The following is a 21785-nucleotide window of genomic DNA, read 5'->3' as shown; positions in this document are numbered from 1 at the left end:
TGTTGTCGCTCGTTGCGAAGAGGTCGATCTGCAGTTCCGGGACTTGTTGGGAGATTCAGGAGAATGTGTCTGCATCTAAGGACCATTCTGACTCTATCGGGGTTGTCCTGGATAGAACATCCGGTGTCACGTTGCGGAATCCTTGTAGGTGAACTGCGGAGAGGTGTCATCTTTTCTTGTCCGCCAAGCGGAAGATGGGTAGCAACACTTGGTTGAGTTGGGGCGATCTTGAGCCCTGACGGTTGAGACATCTGACCACAACGTCGCTGTCCAGAGTCAGACGAATGTGGACTGAGGGACGTGGAGACATCCTCTTCAGAGTAAGAAGGACCGCCATGGCCTCCAAGATGTTGATGTGAAACATCTTGAATAGGGGAGACCATGTTCCTTGAACTTGTCGTTGGTGGGAGTGACCCCCCCATCCTCCTAGCGATGCATCCGTGTGGATAACGACCGATGTAGGCAGTAGTTGAAGAGGTACTGATCTTTTCAGGTTCTTTGCCTCCGACCATGGCTTTAGGAGTGATCGAAGCCTGGTTGGCAGAGGTCTCTTGAGATCTCTTCGAGCGATGGATGCGTATCTTCTCCAGACTCCTGATGCATCCTTTAGCTGTGCTCGTAGCACTGGGTCTGTCACTGAAGGGAGCCGAGCATCCGTTTTTGTTGTCGTCTTAAAATCCGTTTGGATTTTAGGAGTCTCTTGACAGATCCCGCTATTTCCTTCCTTTTCTTCAGAGGGATGGAAAAACGGTGTGACTTAAGGTTCCGATGGATTCCTAGCCATTGGAACTTCTGAGGTGGAGAAAATCGAGACTTTTTGGTGTTGATCTTGAAACCCAGATGTTCCAGGAATTGGGCCACCTTTGTGGAAGCTTGCAAGCATTCTTCTAAGGATGCCGCCCACACCAGCCAATCGTCCAGGTAAGCCATCACCTGGACGCCTTGTAAGCGTAGCTGTTGGACGATCGTCTCTGCGAGGTTCGTGAATATCCTGGGGGCTATGTTGAGTCCGAAGGGCATGGCTCTGAAGGCGTACTGCCTTCTTTGAAGCCTGAATCCTAGGTAGGAGGAGGCCTGGCAATTCATTGGAATGTGCCAGTAAGCGTCCGCCAAGTCTATCGAGACTGTGTATGCCTTTTGAGGCAGCAGGGCTCTTATGTGCTGAAGAGTCAGCATTTTGAACTTGTTGTTCACTATGAACTTGTTGAGAGGGGACAAGTCCAGAATGACTCTGAGTTTGTCGGAGTCCTTCTTGGGAACACAGAATAATCTTCCTTGGAACCTGGTGGACTTTACCCTCTTGATCACTTTCTTGTTCAAGAGTTCTTGGATGTATTCTTCCAGGACGGGGGTGGAGTGATGGAAGAATTGGTGGAAGGCTGGTGGTGGTGTTACCCAGCTCCACCCTAGTCCGTTCTTGATGATGCCGTGAGCCCAAGGATCGAAGGTCCAACGATCCTGGAAGAGACGGAGTCTTCCTCCCACCGGAAGCATCTCATTGCTTCTGGCTTCCCGAGGGGTTACCACCTCGGCCGCTTGCTCCCCTTCCTCCTCTTCCTCTGGATGGACGTCGAGAGGAGTCTCTGCCGGCGCCTCTACCTTTGGGACGAAAGGTAGTCGACTGCCTTTCGTAGGCTGGCGTGAAGACTGGTGACTGAGCCACCACCGGCTGGGGTACCAACTGAAAGGTATGTTGGGGCTGAGCCACCAACTGAGGAGCGGCGGGTGCCGGAAACTGGCACTTAGCCTGATGCTGCTGGGGTCTGGGCTTGTTCGTTTTCTTCTTAGATTAGGCGCCCTCATCCTCAGAAGATTTCCTCTTCTTCGACATGCCCCACTTCTGGAGAAGGTTCCGGTTCTCCGTGGCGGCTCTGTCGACGATCTCTTTCACAAGGTCGTTGGGGAAGAGATCTTTCCCACATATGTTGGAGGAAATCAGTTTCCGGGGTTCGTGTTTAACGGTGGCATCGGCAAACACGAACTCTCTACAGGCTCTCCGGGCCCTGATGAAGCTATAAAAGTCCTTCGTCAGGGTGGCAAGATGGGACTTAGCCAAGACCACGTAGAAGCCTGGGGTCCGTGTGTCCCCACCCATCGTCTCCATTTGGACTTGAAGGGAGAGGGAGGCAGCCAGCCTCTCTTTCGTGTCCAGCTCCCGACGCAGAAGGTATTCGGAGAGCTTTGGGAGGTTCTCGTTGAACTGCCGTCCAGCAATGTCAGCCACCAACTTTCCCACAGAGAAAGTTAACTGGATGTCTTTCCAGTTCTTGACGTCGGGAGGGAAGGCGAGGGAGAGGGGCCTACATTCCTCCAATGTAGGGCAGGGTTTCCCTTCCTCCACCGCCTTCAACACTGCCAACAGGGATTTCTCGGCGAAGGGGAAGACCATGGTGGCAGGAGCAAGAAAAGACAGGTGCTTCTTCCTTAGGGCCGGCACCTTGGAGTTGGTGTAGCCCTTACTCTTCAGACAACCGGCCAGAAGAGATTGAGCCTTTGCGTGGTCGAAGACGATGACTTCCTTAGGCTCGGTTTCCTCCTTGGAAACTGGCTCGGACTTGAGACGGATGTAACAGTCCGGAGAGGCTTCAAAGCTAGGGGAAAACTCCACCTCTTCAAGGGGAATGGCGCCTAACTTGTCGTCGACAAAGATACGTCCGCTCGTGATCGGCATGTGTTCTGCATGCCTCCATGGGTTGGTCACTGAGCAAGAGGGAAGATCCTTAACGGTGATCTTCCTCGGGGTCTGTTTCAACAGACGTAGAATTTCTTTCTTGAAATCTTCGCCCCTCTGGCGAAGCCTTTCGTCCAGGAGTGCCACCAAGGCTTGGAGGTTATCCTGGGTGTCCACTCTCACAGGCGTAGGATTGGAAGAGGTAGAGGGGACGGGTTCCGAGACAGCAACGGAAGTGACAGAGGGGGCGCGGGCGCCATCACCCTCAGAGTCAGGAGCCTCCGTATGCTTCTCCTCTGGACCCTCGGCCATCAGGGTCCTCTCGGTGGTGTCCGACACTTCCGACATCCATTCCACCTCGTCAAGATGGAAGTCTTATAGTGCGTCCGATACTGTATGTCCGGTTTGACTGTCAGTTGGACGCAGGGGATCTCTTGTTTGGGGATAACAGCATCCACAGATACCTTTGGAAAGAGCAGAGCTCTCATCTTCTTATTAGGGAGATAAGGCCCCGTGGCATTCTTCTGGAAACCATGCACCCATTTGCGTAGTTTCTCGCGAGCGATGTCCCTGGCCTCCGCAGACGGGGGGGGCCTCGAACGCCTCATAGAGCAGGTCTTTGCAGACAGTGCAAACCTGCGGGTCCCAATAACGAAGAGTCCCTTGGGAAACGGAACAGCTGGCGTGGGTTCGGCACACCAGGTGGCCATAGAAGTCCGGGCGCTGAACGCTGCAGAAGGCGCTCTCACACCGGATGTACTCCTCCTGTAAAGAAGAAAGGGGTACATGAGTCTACAGAAGTCTATATCATTGACTTGAAGTAATCTTAGATTATTCTTAGAGTAATTTTACTTACAATATAAGATTCCTTTCCAAGTGTAAGCTTAGGATAGGTAAGATGGAAATGAAGCAGAAAAGACACATACTTGTGCATCCCTCCCAGCCAATTGCCGTGACCTCACACCATAACTAATTCTAGGGGCTCCTTAAGAGCCCCCTAAGATGGGGAAGGAATATCCATAAGGGATAAAGCACAGCTTGGACTTCTTCCGGGGTATTAGTAATGGTGAGAGAGGGAGCCGAGTCCATTCAACATAGAGAGAAAAAGGGGGAATGACTCTCCCCGATTCAGGTAGGTCCCGGCAAGGGACTGTGCATGGATGCACAGAGTATGTTAGAAAGTATTTACTGTATAACTATACACCATAGTTTTCTGACTAGGGTATGTACTATACCATAGATGTACTGGCTATCGTATATAGCTATACAATAGAGGTGACAGTCCACTGAAGTAGTATGATTAGGTGGAGCCGGTAGCACGCCGGGCGCCGGCAAATCTCCGTTGAGGGGGAACCCCTCCCAGCCATCAGTCTTTGTGGCAGAGAGAGGGCGAAACCTCAAGATGATGGCAGATCGCCGGCAGATCGCCGGCATGTCGGCGGGCCCCGGGAGTCGGCAAGCAACCGGCTTTAGGTACTCCTGACGTCAATCAATGAGACAGAGAGGATACCGGGACTAAGCTGACGGCTGTTGCTGGCAGAGTAGTGTGGCAGTGGACCGGCACTGATGAGATAGAAAGAAAGTATAGAAGAAGGAGGGAAGGGCGGTAGCTCACTACCCAAACCTCGTCTTCTTCCGGAAGGAGTGTTCAAATGGAAGGGAGAGAATGGCAACCTTTCATCCAGCTGCGACAGAGCTGGCAGTCGGCTAGAGTTGCGGGTGGCGGCCCAAGGGAGGACCGAAGAACACTCTAAGATAGTGAGGTCTTCCGCCGGCAGACCGACCTGTCGTATGCTATCCCATAGTTCAACTATATGCGGGAAGCCTAGCAATTCGGACTAACCAACGAAAGGACCGGGCCGACCCCACAACCCGCCGGCACCCGGTCGAGTTGTAGGACGGTGGACAGAGGTGTGATGGCTAGGCCATCACTAAAGGACAGAGGGGGAGGGGAGACGGTCCTGAGGAGGAGTGTAGGGGAAGGTGTGAGCCCTCACCGACACTCCAGGGGGGGTTCTGTTTCAGTACCGGCACTATCCCAGGTGTAGGAAGAATTCGTTCTCCAGCCTATGGTAGGTTAGTACAGTGAAGGAGCAGCACTGATGTACCGTCCTAAACTATAAAGAAACAGAATCCCAGGGCCTGCACATCCTAGACTGGGGGAATATGTCCCCCAGTCCAGGGAAGGCAGGTGTAGGACAAGTCGTTAGGCCACAGGGAGGAAGGGTCGTAACCCTCCCAGGTGTGGTCTAGGGGAAGGGTAAAGCAACCCCCCCCCCTTTTTCCGACCAGCAGGGACCAAAAGGAGAGTTCATTCGCCTAATGGGGTAGCTGGGGGCAAACCCTGGTACTTTGAGGTTCTGTCCCAACCTCAATGCTCATGTACTATGGTTATGAGTGGGGAAAGAAAATCCTAGCCTAACCTCACTTGTATACGATTCAAGGTAAGGAGGGCTAGGATGTAGCCTAGGATACCTCAGAGGGAGGAGATTACCTTGGATACGGTAACTGGGGAGGTGAGAAAGTATACAAAAGCCCTAAGCGTTAGGTTAGGGGCAAGGGAGTCGACTACCAAGATCATCGAAACCCCTTGTATACTTCCTAGAAGGAGAAAAACATGTGCAATCACTGAATCTTATATGTATAAATGCCTAACATCTTCATTTGTAATTTAACACCAGGAACACTTATTACATTATGCATGAAAGTAAACAAGAACGCCTAAGCTGTAGAGCCTAGGGGCTAGGCTAGCAATCTAGCCTACGAATTTGGCTACCTACACTCGCCGAAAAAGAATACTATTGGCATAATATAACTAATTCCTAGCAATGAAGACTAAATAACTAATACTGATAATTAGTTATCAGACCGGGAAGGTTGTTCTGGCTAACTAAATAAAGCATGCGAAGCGAACAACAGCGTCAGCATAATGACGCCTTCGGTCAAGGCACAGCTCCGCCACAAAACACGGTATTTTGAGATAAAAAGGTGTTACTTAACGGCCAGAGCTGATTTATACAATACAAGAATATGGTACTCAACTTTCCAGAAGAAGGCGAGGCAGAAGATTGCGACATGATGAATTTACTAGCGAACAACTGGGAAAAAGCACCTGGTCATAAACGCTACGTAAAAATCAATGGGGAAGGCGCGCAACGGTGACGTCAACCAAGATGGCGGCGGTTATGACGTCACAGAGTACCGTAACAGTAACGAAGGAGGAGAACTTGGTAACGGCTCCTCCCATTACTTGCCACACTTCCCCCTCGAAGTGCAAACGCTATGTGGGGTGCAGATAGCTATGTGGCGTGTCCAGCATACGTCCCCTGTTATTATACGATATCCTAAAGGGAAACCTTATGGGTACTCGCGCCAGAAGCTAGAATTCTGTGAAACCTTTAGTTTAATTCTCTGGGAATATCTACTGTAGTCATATATACCCTAAGGAAGCTACTGAAGGAACCTTCCATCAGGACGACATGGCTTGAGCCCCAAAAAAATATTTACCAAATATGTTATTTTCCTTAGTAAAATAAATTTTTGAATATACTTACCCGGTGATCATGTAGCTGCAGCTCTGCTGCCCGACAGAAAAAACCTACGGGCGGGATACGCCAGCGATCGCTATACAGGTGGGGGTGTACAACAACAGCGCCATCTGTCGAGTAGGTACTCAAGTACTTCTTGTCAACAAAGAACCAATTTTCTCCTCGGTCCACTGGGTCTCTATGGGGAGGAAGGTTGGGTCCTTTAATTCATGATCACCGGGTAAGTATATTCAAAAATTTATTTTACTAAGGAAAATAACATTTTTCAATATTAATCTTACCCGGTGATCATGTAGCTGATTCACACCCAGGGGGGTGGGTGGAGACCAGCATACATGTTAACAATAGAAGCTAAGTATCCCGTATTTCATTTTAGCAGTTATTCAAAATAACAAACATAAAATTAATAAGTACCTGGTAAGGAAGTCGACTTGAACCATTACTCTGCCTTTTTAAGTACGTCTTCCTTACTGAGCCTCGCGATCCTCTTAGGATGCTGAGCGACTCCTAGGTGCTGAAGTATGAAGGGCTGCAACCCATACTAAAGGACCTCATCACAACCTTTAATCTAGGCGCTTCTCAAGAAAGAATTTGACCACCCGCCAAATCAACCAGGATGCGAAAGGCTTCTTAGCCTTCCGTACAACCCAAAAACAACAATAAAAAGCATTTCAAGAGAAAGATTAAAAAAGGTTATGGGATTATGGGAATGTAGTGGTTGAGCCCTCACCTACTACTGCACTCGCTGCTACGAATGGTCCCAGGGTGTAGCAGTTCTCGTAAAGAGACTGGACATCTTTAAGGTAAAATGATGCGAACACTGACTTGCTTCTCCAATAGGTTGCATCCATTACACTCTGCAGAGATCTGTTTTGTTTGAAGGCCACTGAAGTAGCGACAGCTCTAACTTCATGTGTCCTTACCTTCAGCAAAGCATGGTCCTCCTCATTCAGATGAGAATGGGCTTCTCTAATCAAAAGTCTGATGTAATAAGAAACTGCGTTCTTCGACATCGGTAAAGCAGGTTTCTTAATAGAACACCATAAAGCTTCTGATTGTCCTCGTAATGGCTTCGTACGTCTTAAATAGTACTTAAGAGCTCTTACTGGGCATAGTACTCTCTCTTGTTCGTTTCCAACCAAACTGGACAGACTTGGAATCTCGAACGATTTGGGCCAAGGACGAGAAGGAAGTTCGTTTTTAGCTAAAAAACCAAGCTGTAAGGAACATGTAGCCGTTTCAGATGTAAATCCTATGTTCCTGCTGAAGGCGTGTATCTCACTGACTCTTTTAGCTGTTGCTAAGCAAACGAGGAAAAGAGTCTTCAAAGTGAGATCTTTAAAAGAGGCTGATTGAAGCGGTTCAAACCTTGCTGACATCAGGAACCTTAAAACCACGTCTAAGTTCCAACCTGGTGTGGCTAACCGACGCTCCTTTGAGGTCTCAAAAGACTTAAGGAGGTCCTGTAGATCTTTGTTGTTGGAAAGATCTAAGCCTCTGTGGCGGAAGACTGCTGCCAACATGCTTCTGTAACCTTTGATCGTAGGAGCTGAAAGGGATCTTACCTTCCTTAGGTGTAAAAGGAAGTCAGCTATCTGCGTTACAGAGGTACTGGTTGAGGATACTGAATTCGCCTTGCACCAGCTTCGGAAGACTTCCCATTTTGACTGGTAGACCTTGAGAGTGGATGTCCTCCTTGCTCTGGCAATCGCTCTGGCTGCCTCCTTCGAAAAGCCTCTAGCTCTTGAGAGTCTTTCGATAGTCTGAAGGCAGTCAGACGAAGAGCGTGGAGGCTTGGGTGTACCTTCTTTACATGCGGCTGACGCAGAAGGTCCACTCTTAGAGGAAGAGTCCTGGGAACGTCTACTAGCCATTGCAGTACCTCGGTGAACCATTCTCTCGCGGGCCAGAGGGGAGCAACCAACGTCAACCTTGTCCCTTCGTGAGAGGCGAACTTCTGCAGTACCTTGTTGACAATCTTGAACGGGGGGAACGCATAAAGGTCTAGATGGGACCAATCCAGAAGAAAGGCATCTACGTGAACTGCTGCTGGGTCCGGAATCGGTGAGCAATAATTTGGGAGCCTCTTGGTCATCGAGGTAGCGAACAGATCTATGGTGGGCTGACCCCACAGGGTCCATAGTCTGTTGCAAACATTCTTGTGAAGGGTCCATTCTGTAGGGATGATCTGACCCTTCCGGCTGAGGCGGTCTGCCATGACATTCATGTCGCCTTGAATGAACCTCGTTACAAGCGATATGTTTCGATCTCTTGACCAGGTGAGGAGGTCCCTTGCGATCTCGAACAACGTCATCGAATGAGTCCCTCCTTGCTTGGAGATGTACGCCAAGGCTGTAGTGTTGTCGGAGTTCACCTCCACCACCTTGCCTAGAAGGAGGGACTTGAAGCTTCTCAAGGCCAGATGAACTGCCAGTAGCTCCTTGCAGTTGATGTGTAGTGCTCTTTGATCCGGATTCCACGTGCCCGAGCATTCCCGACCGTCCAGTGTCGCACCCCAGCCCGTGTCCGATGCGTCCGAGAAGAGAAGGTGGTCGGGGGTCTGAACAGCCAGTGGTAGACCTTCCCTGAGAAGAATGTTGTTCTTCCACCAAGTCAGTGCAGACTTCATCTTCTCAGAGATAGGAACTGAGACCGCTTCTAGCGTCATGTCCTTTCTCCAGTGAGCAGCTAGGTGATACTGAAGGGGTCGGAGGTGGAGTCTCCCTAACGCGATGAACTGGTCCAGCGATGAAAGCGTCCCTATTAGACTCATCCACTGTCTGACTGAACATCGGTTCCTCTTCAGCATGCTCTGGATGCATTCTTGGGCTTGACTGATTCTGGGGGCCGACGGAAAAGCCCGAAAAGCTTGACTCTGAATCTCCATACCTAGATAGACTATAGTTTGGGATGGGACGAGTTGGGACTTTTCTATATTGACCAGGAGACCCAATTCCTTGGTCAGATCCAGAGTCCATTTGAGATTCTCCAGACAGCGACGACTTGACGCAGCTCTTAAAAGCCAGTCGTCCAAAAAGAGGGAGGCTCTGATGTCTGCTAAATGCAGGAATTTGGCAATATTCCTCATCAGTTTGGTAAACACTAGAGGTGCCGTGCTTAGGCCAAAGCACAGGGCTTGGAACTGGTAAACCACCTACCCAAAGACGAACCTTAGGAAAGGTTGGGAATCTGGGTGGATGGGGACGTGAAAGTACGCGTCCTTTAGGTCTAACGAGACCATCCAGTCTTCCTTCCTGACCGATGCTAGCACCGACTTCGTCGTCTCCATGGTGAACGTCTGCTTGGTGACAAAGACATTTAGAGCACTGACGTCTAGCACCGGTCTCCACCCTCCTGTCTTCTTCGCTACTAAGAAGAGACGGTTGTAGAAGCCCGGGGATTGATGGTCCCGGACTATGACTACCGCTCCCTTTTGTAGCAAGAGAGACACCTCTTGCTGTAAAGCTAGCCTCTTGTCCTCCTCTCTGTACCTGGGAGAGAGGTCGATGGGAGTTGTTGCTAGAGGGGGCTTGCGCAAGAATGGAATCCTGTACCCCTCTCTGAGTAACTTCACAGACTGTGCGTCTGCACCCCTGTTCTCCCAGGCTTGCCAGTAGTTCTTGAGCCTGGCTCCCACTGCTGTCCGGAGAAGATGGCAGTCAGACTCTGCCTCTTGAGGACTTGGAACCCTTCTTCTTGTTGCCACGTTGACTATCGGCACGGGTACCTCCTCTGCTGGAGGTTCTGCCACGAAAGGGCGGAATGAACCTAGACGCTGGTGTGTCCATCCTAGGTCTAGGCACGGAAGGTAAAGCTGTGACTTTACGTGCGGATGACGCCACCAGGTCATGGGTGTCTTTCTGGATCAACGAGGCGGCAATCCCCTTGATCAGCTCTTCAGGAAAGAGACACTTAGATAGCGGAGCAAACATCAGCTCTGACTTCTGACATGGTGTGACTCCCGCCGACAAGAAGGAGCAAAGGTGATCTCGCTTCTTAAGAACTCCAGACACGAAAGAAGCCGCAAGCTCGCCAGACCCATCCCGAATGGCTTTGTCCATGCAGGACATGATGAGCATGGCAGAGTCCTTATCCGAAGGGGAGGTCTTTCTGCTCAACGCTCCCAAACACCAGTCCAGGAAGTTGAAGATCTCAAACGCACAGAAAACTCCCTTCAAAAGATGGTCCATGTCCGAAGAAGTCCAGCAAATCTTGGACCGTCTCATAGCCAGTCTGCGGGGAGAGTCTACCAGGCTTGAGAAGTCGCCCTGGGCAGAGGCAGGAACTCCCAAGCCGAAAACCTCTCCTGTGGCATACCATACGCTAGATCTGGAAGCAAGCTTGGCCGGGGGAAACAAGAAGGTTGTCTTCCCAAGTTGCTTCTTGGTCTGCAGCCACTCTCCCAGTACCCTTAAAGCTCTCTTGGACGAGCGAGCGAGTACGAGCTTCGTAAAGGCAGGAGCTGCTGACTGCATGCCTAAAGCGAACTCAGAGGGAGGTGAGCGTGGAGCTGCAGACACAAACTGCTCCGGATACAACTCCTTAAACAGGGCAAGGACTTTCCTAAAGTCTAAGGAGGGAGGCGTAGTCTTGGGTTCATCTATGTCGGAGTGTTGATCGTCCAAATGCGCAGCTTCGTCGTCATCAGAGATTCCTTCATCCGAATGTTGAGGAGGAAGCGGCAAAGGAGGAGAAGAAAGCTGAACGGCAGAATCCGGCAGCACGGGTGCATGCGTAGCTGCACTGGATCCAACATCATGCCGCTGCTGGTCAGTCTGAGAGCTGGCAACAACCAAAGCGGAGTGGTGGTGCGTGGTGGGGACTGCCGTGGGTTGCGGAGATTGCCGCATTGCATCAAAACACGGCAGCTTGACTGCACCTTCCCACTGCTGATGCGGTAGCTCACGCATGTCAACGGAGGGTGCCGCACGTCGGCTAACGTCAACATGCGTCTGGCAGGGTCGACTGCGCATCGGTGGTGGAGCTCTCACAGCCGGAGTGTGGGAGCAGGCAGCCGCAGTGTCAGCTGAGCGCACAACCGTGGCAGGTTGTAGGTTAACGGGTGCAGCGTCAACCTTCTCAGCACGATACTCCTGCATGAAGGAAGCTAGCTGAGTCTGCATAGACTGCAGCAAAGACCACTTAGGGTCTACAGCGGTTGGTGCGGCAACAGACGGAGTGATTGCCTGCTGCGGAACCACTCTACCTCTCTTGGGAGGTGTGCAGTCTTCGGAAGACTGCGGCGAGTCCGAACTGACCCAGTGGCTACACCTGGGCCGTTGGACTCGCTCGGAAGGGACCTTGCGCTTGAGAGGTCGTGAGACCTTGGTCCAGCGTTTCTGTCGAGAAACTTCTTCCGCAGACGAGGAATGAATGGGCTCACTCGTCTGTTTGTGGGTGGGACGATCTCTGCAAGATACGTCCTCAACCACTGAGGGTACGTCTGTACGCTGATCAAGGCCTGTCGAACCCTTTGGTCGTACGACATTGCTTCTCCCCTGGGCTTGGGAGCTTGCAAGAGGTCCCGGACTGGGAGGACGACAGGCACGAACAGACGCACCCTCATGCGTAACACTGACACTTTTCACTGCACTTGCACTCACTACACTTCCCACTGCACTTTTCTCCTTCAACTCTTTGACATCAGCCAAGAGTTGATTGCGGTCATTCGCTAATGACTCAACTCGGTCACCAAGAGCCTGAATGGCACGCATCATATCCGCCATCGAGGGTTGATGAGAGCTAGTAGAAGGGTCGGGTGTAACCACTACAGGGGAAGGAATAGGTTGTGGGGCATGGGGAGAGGAAAAATCAATAGAGCGAGACGAACTCCTCCTGATCCTATCCTTCTCTAGCCTACGTGCATTTTTAAGGAATTCTTGAAAATCGAATTCCGAAAGCCCAGCGCATTCCTCACATCGATCTTCCAATTGACAGGCTTTACCCCTACAATTGGAACAAACGGTGTGAGGATCTATAGAGGCCTTCGGAAGACGCCTAGAACAGTCCCTAGCGCTACACTGCCTGTACTTGGGGACTTGAGTAGGGTCAGACATCTTGAATTAGTCAAAGGGGGAAATCCAAAATCTATCCAAGTCGTCAACAAATAATCCAAAATCTAATCAATGAAAGTGATAAAGTATTGATGATAACTTCTGTACAGCGAAAGCTAATAACTAGAGAGAATACTTCACCAAATAGCGTGAAAATCAACTCCAGAAACAACAGCGTATCAAGTAGGTCTTGCCGGTGGCACGACAGAGAGAAAATTGGTTCTTTGTTGACAAGAAGTACTTGAGTACCTACTCGACAGATGGCGCTGTTGTTGTACACCCCCACCTGTATAGCGATCGCTGGCGTATCCCGCCCGTAGGTTTTTTCTGTCGGGCAGCAGAGCTGCAGCTACATGATCACCGGGTAAGATTAATATTGAAAAATAAACTATACATTTCACAAATATTGACATTTTTGAGTAATTTCTCCATTTTTAATTTAGTATCTATTTTAAATATATACCAAATGTACGCTGACGTCACGAACTTCTCTTTGATTGACTCTATTGACGATATCGGTTCCAGGTCGTTTAGTACCTCCTTCACCAACCCCTCCCCCTCCCCCTCTCGCAACATATCTTGTTATTTTTTGCTTTCCCAGCATTTAAAGAACCTCCCAATTGCTGTACAAAAAGAGGAGCGCTGCAGGACTGCATAATTTTGGAGTAAATGGAGAGCGTGGTCTTGTAAAAAAATACCTATAAAACTGTGAAAATACTGTACTACAATAATTTTCCCTAAATCAATACTGTCCTTATCAATATCCAGTCTACCATTAGGCTGTAAAGTTACTTAAAAATTTGTAGCTTCTGAACAGTATGGCCGCATACTACGCTGTGTAGATATCTGTGGGATTGTGATAGCAATATCTAGAAAATCTCCCTTTGTAAACCTGCACTGTCATAAGGTTTCGTTGTCATCGAAACTTTTCTGACCAACACCAGTAGTGCCTAAAACTCTCATTCTTGGAAAGGGTTTTGATAATTCTGGAACAATGCAGACTAAACTCGAACACAGTCCCATTCCATTTCAATCTCTACTGTGAACTATTAATGTCTGACACAATCTCATATAACGAGATTCTTCCTCGTTACTTCGCACACAGACACAAAATAGTAATCAACTTTACAGGGTTGACTGCCGAATACGAGCAATAGACAATGGCCTTATAATGCATTCGTTTACTTCCCTTCCACGAACTGTTTATTACTTATCACAAATAAAAACCACTCGTTTTGTTTTATTCAGTCTAACCAGAGGGTAAAGGACTTACAGATCACAGGCAAGATAATATGAATATAGAGCAGCATCACAGACCACTAACACAAGAGTAACAGGCAATAAATCACATTCATCTTCCTATGTATTTAGCAGAATGGTCTCAGCTTCTTTCCCTCCAGAGTGTAGGGGGCTGCTGTAAGTACCTAGAAAGAAATAATAACAGATTAAGGCATTTTTGGGGGCCACAGTGCGATATAATAAGTGCAGAAAGAAAAAATGTTATTTTTTTCATATACACAAATCATACAGCTTTCTTAGACACAAACCCCTATATATTGCAGTGGGTTGAAAGAACCTCTTGAACTGGGGTGTTTTCTGTCTCCATTTCCAGCCTAGTCCCTTTGAGACTATGCTGTGAGCCCAAGGATCGAAGTCCCATTAATTCCTGAAAAGATAAAGACTTCCACCTACCGGTAGCTCCTCATTTTTATTGTGAAGGACCTGCTTCTTCAAATGCCTTGCCTTTACTTCCTCGGCCCCTAGATTGACCGCCCCTTCTAGACCATCCTCTGCCACTAGCATTTTCTTTTGTAGTGGCTAATGCTGGAGACTGTGACACATACTGCTGGGGAATCGTGTACATGGTCTGGGGGATCGTGGCAACTGAGGCTGTCAAGACAGGAAAGGTCTCCTAGGCTTCTTGCTTTTGGGTTGAGGTCTTTCTTCGGGAATTAATTTCCTCTTAGAGTACATACCCCACTTTTGCATAAGGCTCTGTTTCTCCTGAGCTGCATTGTCTATTACTTCCTTGACCGATTTCTGAGGAAAGACATTTTTCCCCCAGATGTTTGAGTCAATCAACTTTCTATGCTCATGCCTAATAGTTCCTACAGCTAGGACATGTTCTTTGCATGCTCTTCGGGCTAAAAAGAAAGCATGTAGATCTCTGTGGAAAGTAGCCAGATGAGTCTTTGCCAGGACTGGGAAGAGGTCTGATTTGGAATATTTCCCAACCAACAATTCCAGGTAGGGACTAGTGGGACAAAGAAATAAGATAGCCTCTCTTTGGCTTCCAATTCTTCCTACAAAAAGAATTCGGGAATTTTAGGCAACCTTTCACTGAACGGTTTGCCTTCAATATCCCTATCCAGTTTTCTGTCCGATTCATAAGGAAGGGCTAGGGAGATAGGTTTACACTCCTCTAGCATTGGCAATGGACTACCTTCCTACCTGCCTTCTTAATAAGGATTGAACCTAGTTGTGGTCCAGGATGATAGTTTCCTTAGGGATCGTATCACTTCTAGTAGAGGCTTCTGAGAGTAGTCTTACATAGTAGTAAGGATAACTATCAATAGAGGGGTAGAATTTTAAGTTGGAGACAGGCTTAGAACCCATACCTTTCCAATGTGGATGTACCCATCACTCAGAGCCCCATGCTCAGCATAAGGCCAAGGATTCTTAGCCGAACAATCTGGTAGGCTCGACGCTATTGAAACTTTGGACTTTGGTGCCTGTTGAAAAGCCTTTATCTTCGCCTCTAAGGATTCTTGAGCTCGTTTACGTTTGGGATGTATATTCTCCATGAATGCCTTCATGGATGCCATAAACTCCTAGTGACTAGGGAATACTGTAAAGTTGTACTTGGCGTAAGAACAGGGGTAGATGTGGAGGTGGGGTCAGCAGATACAGGGATAGGGGATTGAGCCGAAGAACTGAGAACTGTACTGTACTTACCTGATGGACCTCTTGAGACTCATCAGAGGCTTCTGTAGTCAGCAGGATCCTCTCTGTCTCTGACGTCACAGAAGATGTCATCGGCATGTTGTCAGCCTCATGGCTCATCACTTGAAGAGCGTCCAGAATTTCATCATCCGCATGATCTACTTGTACCGGTGGGAGTTGTACCGTCGGTATCTGGTGACCAAAAACGGCAATCACCTCGGCCTTGGGGGTCCTAGAATTCCATGGAAGGAAGGTAACGGGCACCTTGGTGTCGCATGGTCTTCCGACCCCGTGCTTTCTCGTCGTGGAATACGTTGGTAGTGTGGAAAACAGTGTATACGAGGTCTTTGCAAATGCTGCAGTTGGAAGGTTCCCAGATTGGAAAGGACCCTTTGGAAACATAACAGTCTGCATGCTTCTGGCAAGTCTTGTGGCCACAAGACAACTTGACCAGCCTGGTACAGGTTACCGTCGAACACTCCATGTTTTCAGCAACCTGTAAAGATAGAAAATTATAAATGAGTACAAGTAGTATATAAAAAAAAATTTCACCTCTTAGAATAACATAGAAATGAATATTAGAATAGAGAATTTAAAAATAGAAAATTATAAATGAGTAAAAGTCGTATATAAAAAAAATTCGCCTCTTAGAATAACATGGAAATGAATATTAAAATAGAGATTTTAAAAATAATCTCTAGATTAAAATTTTTCTACAGCACTTGGCTACACTACAGTGGAGGCTTATGCCAAACAGCTCAGAAATCTTTAAAGACTCTTGAAACAGTGTGGTAGAATAGGAAGAAAAAGGGTCACATCAATGGAACACCATTTGCACCAAAGTTGATCTACTAGACAACATAAAGTGGCAAATTCACATACCATCCTGTCTCAGGAGATGGTAACAGCAGTGTCTAAGGCGGCAGCTATTCCTAGTAACCATGGCTTCATGAACTGACCTTTCACTACCCCTATGAACGTAGAAAAATGCAGAAGTGGCATTGTCCACTCGGCCAGAAAATAGGAACGATCCTATTTAGAAATAGTCCACATGCAGGGGGAAATGCACAAGAAATGGAAGGCAGTAGATGAATAAATCTCCCAAGGACCTAGTTGTTATCATTTAATCATGAGGAAGGGGAGTAGCCCTTAAGATAATGAGAACCATACAAGCTGGCCAGGATGCCAAGAATTGCAAATTCAAGGGATATCCTGATAACCATGCGAAATCCAATTGACCAACGTCTGTGCCTCCTCAGATATGGAAGACGAAAAAGTTGTAGACAACCACCCTAAGCCTGCAGCTAAGGTGGAAGAGGGGAAGAGGTGTTCCCCCTAGCCTACTCACTTCTAATGTTAAGAAGAACTTAAGCCGTCAGGACTAAAGTATGGCCAAAAGGTAATACTTCTGCCAGGAAACTACCGACCAGGCAAAGGAGTCAAGACTGCTGAGAGATTCACAGCCCAGGATGAGAGGCTGCAGTCAGAGACTAGGCAACTACTAAGGAGACAGAGGAGAACCCCAAGGGGTAGATCTCTGCCTAGATAGGGTTAGGCCATAAGAAAACTACTGTGCAGGCATGCTTAGTCTATATAGCAGATGAGGGATGCTCAAATGCTAGGGTATATAGACTAGACAAAGGAACTATAGTTTCTAGGACAGTGAAGGATTATGGCCTAACTAGGAAGGGGAAGGGGCAACTAGACAACCCAAAAGTGGTCTAAGGCTGCAGAGAGAATTAAACTAGGGAAGGAATAAAAATCTCATCTACCTAGGGCCCACAATCTATATAGCAACAAATGACACTTCAGTCGCCAGGGAATTGGACTGGGAGGGGATCAATCTTCCACAGCAAGTAGACGCACCAGCAGGCAATACAAGGGGGTGGGTGGGAGGGGGAAAGGAGGCTTAAAAAGCATTGAAGCGGCAGGACAGAATGACTCAACTGTAGCTTTAGAACTAATATGACATTCCAAAGGGTTTGTAGTAAGAAGGCAAAGAGAATGAGTCCTCACAACCGGCTGCCAGCCTACCAAAAGCTAAGTAAGGAAGCCTAAGAATGGGTAGGGTGACATGAAAAGGTCTACCTGTCAGCATTAGAACAAGGTTGGTTGCATTCTAAGGAATCAACAGAGTGTAGAAACAGGGAACAAGTTCCCACAACCTGTGCCGCATGGCCAAACATTCAGGCTAAGTAGACGAGTGACATACCGTCGTCCTAGGACAACTGTAAAACACTATCCACTGCTCCCAGAAGGACCTTCAGGGCTGAAGCTCCCTGCTATGACTTACCAATAGCAAGGGAGGATTGGCAGCATCACGAAAACCGTAAGGTTTAGTGATAGAAGGTGAGGGTGCACAAGTACACATTCACCAGTCATGGGCAACGGCCGAGATCAGAGTTAGCCTAAGTCAAGACTGATAAAATACATACATGCAGAAAAAAGTAAAGTTATAACCATAATCATACCACAATTGTAAAGAATAAATAAAATGCATTCTTACAAGACTATGACAAATTTACTAAGCATTTCTGAGCGATTTGAATAAATGAGTCGCTGGCTTCAGCCATGCGACAGCCGCGGGCAATAAAAGCAAGCACAGCGCAAAAATACCAAGGTGGCGATGCCAAATTTTCCAACACAAAAGGAAATGGTACAGTACTCAACTTAGTTGATGAGGAAGAAGCAGAAGTGTCCATGATCACAAAATCACTCAAAAAGCTACAAAAACACGCAGAAAACTCCCAAGCACAACCGTCAAGATGGCGCTGCTAGAAGGAATAGGGAACCAGTGAACGTCTTTGCAATAGAACACTTGGATCGGATGTTGTAATGGCTTTATACGTATTCAATCCTATCCCTATCCTTCGGGTCAAGGTTAACTCTATTCAGGGAAGGATAGCCGTAGCTTGTTTTAAACACATCCCTGTTGTATACACGATATCTCTTGGGATATTTGCTACAGGGGATAGACCCCTGTGATACTTCTTAGGTAATATTCTCTGGTATATCACTTGCAGAAATATCCCAAGTAGAAAGCTCCCTTTGAGGAACTTACATTAGGATGACATGGGTCGAGTCTAAAAACCTGAAGGTATATCTCTATGTACCAGCATACTGAATACATGTTTGAAAGGTGTGCTTTTTTTAAATTGTCATTACTTTTCCTATAAATTATATATATATATATATATATATATATATATATATATATATATATATATATATATATATATATATATATATATATATATAATTGCTTATAGATTTCATGATTGTGTACATTTTCAGAAGGCAATAACAAAAAAATTTAATTATATATTTATCATTTGGCATTAAATGCTTCTATTCTATAAAAGAAGAAATGATAAAATAACTTTATTTAAAAAAAAAAATCTTTACTGAATCTTTTAACATTAAGTTTGGAATATTTTACTTTAAATATTTCCATAGGGTGATATTGTCATTGTCCTTATCTTTCTTTTTTTTCACCCCGTTGTCATCAGCAGAGTGGTTTCTTCTAAGCCACGTCTTTGACTGAAAGGTGAGCTCCCATGAGCTAAACAGGAGACCAATTAGATTATCTATCATAAGATTAGCCACATTCTCAGTAATAAGGCAACCCCTTTTATCTGAATCTATGATATTCATTCTTGAAAGCTCTTTTTCAGCCTCTGCAGAACTCACATTGATAATATTTTTAACTTCCTGTACACTTTGAGGGACACCAGAGTTTGCAAGGTTGCTAGAATTTAGCAAAACATTTTCCATGTAGTCCCAAAAATCATTGATACTGATTTTATGATGAAAGCAGTAAATGCTAACTTGGCAACACTGATTAGCCATTTCGCCGAACTCATGAAATTCCATGAGACGATTCTAACGAACCGGCTGAATCCCACTACTGTCTATGGGTAATACATGTCTAGATCAAGCCCAAGCAAAGCCTTTCACAAATGGCTCCTATATCTTATGTACACTACTGTGTTCTATTAAATTTCTTATTCCTGATCTGGATATTATTATCTGCTACCATACTTCAGTTAGTTCTTATGCATGTTGCATAAGACATTTCATAATTCTAACCATCCTTTGCATTTGGATTTTCCCAGACTGTACCATCCTGTATGTAGTACTAGGTATGCAGTTAATTCTGACAGTTTTGCCTTCTCAATCATAAGGCTCTACAATACGTAGTATTCTAGAAGTTTAATTCTGCTGTGACAAGATTGTGGAATGATCTTCCTTATCAGGCAATTGAATCAATAAAACTTCAGAAGTTCAAACTTGTAGTGAATGTTTTTTGTTGAAAAGGTAACATAAGTCTCTTCATAATTCATACAACAAATCTATTTTAACATTATTAATGATCTTAAAATATTTCATATTCTTTATTCATTACTTCTCATATACTGTACTGTAGTTTATTTCCTTTCCTCACTGGGCTATTTTTCCCAGTTGAAGACCTTGGGCTTATAGCATCAAGCTTTTCCAACTGGGGTTATAGCTTAGCTTGTAATAATAATAATAATTGAAGCACCTTAGTCTAAGCTTGAGGACAGTATACAGTACAAAATCTCATGCTTTAAGAGTTGTCTTACCTTTCATCTTTTACCATAATTTTTATGGTATAGTATAAGTACAATAATTGTATAATAAAACACATCTTTGTTTTTATACAAACAATTGTAATTAAATATTTGGAAAATTCTAAAGGAATGGACTCATTATAGTAACTCACAATCACAGTAAGGTACAAAGTGAAAAAAGTGAGCTCTGAAAATATAATGAATAAACAATAATTAACTCCTGGTAAGTATTGAATGCAAAGATATGAATATTACTTGAAACTTCAATGATATTCAAACATATATAGTTACATAAATAACGCTGTGGTTTTTTGTAGTACACCAAGAACAGAATTGACAAAATATCATTGCCCTATGCTTTCAGTTTCAATAAGTTTTTCAAAACTACACTGTACTTTTTGTATGTCAACATATTAATTCATTTAATCACAATTAGTTGTACAAAGTTACCTAAGTCTAAAATTTAAATTTTAGTTTTCAATATATATAAATCAATTTTGTTAGATTATCATCAACTCTCCTAAATGGAGTGGACCAATTTTCAATTTAAAATTTAAAAATCTGGTACAGCTTAGTGCTATCAATTCCACATACTTTTACTGATTCATCAACTGATGAATCAGTAAAAGTACGAGAACAAAAACTTCAATATTTTTCATTATTAGAGACTGGGCCCATTAAAGTTTACAGTAGCAAAATTAACTTTCCTGTTAGGCATTGTGTACTAAGCTGTTTGGTAACAAAGTTCACATTCATGGAGGAAACACAATGCAGTATGGAAGAAATATATATAATAAGATTAATCAATACACTGTAAATATCTATCTCATTTTATCTGTTATAATCATGTAAATCAAATTTGTAAAAATAAAGTTCCATTTCTAATAAACACAACAGCATTTTATCCCTGTATGAGAATCTCTTGAAAGCCATTACAGTACAGTAGTGACAGACTGAATCTAACATTCCTCTGAACAAGTGAGAAAAGAAAAATTGACATGAAATCAACTAAAGAGAATTTAGAATCCATATACTGTACTTGTGTTGGATTCCTATAGTTTTTATGAGATATCTGTTGTAGCACTTCCCAAATCAAATCTTAAAAATGAAGCTTTCATCTTTGCTAAAGTATTTCTAGAAGAACTAAATAAGTATTAAAAACCCTCCAATTTCCAACAAATATTATCAGCAAGATACCATACTAACTTTTAAACATAATCATATAACATAACCAGACTACAGATTCAAAATATATAACTAATAATAATAAATATTAATAAGGTATGTAAAGCATAAGTGGAGATTTGAGACAAATTATGAAATGTATAAATTGCAAAATATGATCACAATCACAGGAAAAGGCACATGAATGTACATTGCACAAAATGTAAGCAGGAGTTAACAGAACTATTTACCATTCGCAGTAAATTGTAGGGTTGTCAAAATCTTAATCAACATTTTGAACATAGAAGTCCTTGATATATTCCCGTTTTCAAGACATATAAGAATAAAAAAAATGGAGCAAAGATTCAGGAATATGAACAGACTGTAATAAATAGAAAGGTTTGAACTATGAAACCTATTGATGATAAAATTAAGTACAAGATGCATATTAAAAACTGATATACATCTTTTATCCAAAAGAGTCAACTTAGGATTATAAATATTTATTTACTGAAATGAATGACCAAAATAAAAAAAAATATTAAAGAATAAAGTTATTAGAATTTAAGAGGAAAATTATATAAAATTTCCTGTATATATATATATATATATATATATATATATATATATATATATATATATATATATATATATATATATATATATATATATATATATATATATATATATATATATATATATATCTTTCATGCATAAGCATGGTTGGAAATTAAGTATATATTTGCTGATACTTCAAAATCACAAATTTAAAAAATAACTTTTACTTTTCCTAGCCATACTAACCTGAGTCCAT

Source organism: Palaemon carinicauda, chromosome 2 (genome assembly GCF_036898095.1).
Source record: "Palaemon carinicauda isolate YSFRI2023 chromosome 2, ASM3689809v2, whole genome shotgun sequence".
In the NCBI taxonomy this organism is placed as follows: Eukaryota; Metazoa; Arthropoda; class Malacostraca; order Decapoda; family Palaemonidae; genus Palaemon; species Palaemon carinicauda.
The sequence above is the reverse complement of the archived record's forward strand: the minus strand, read 5'-3'. Positions refer to the sequence as shown.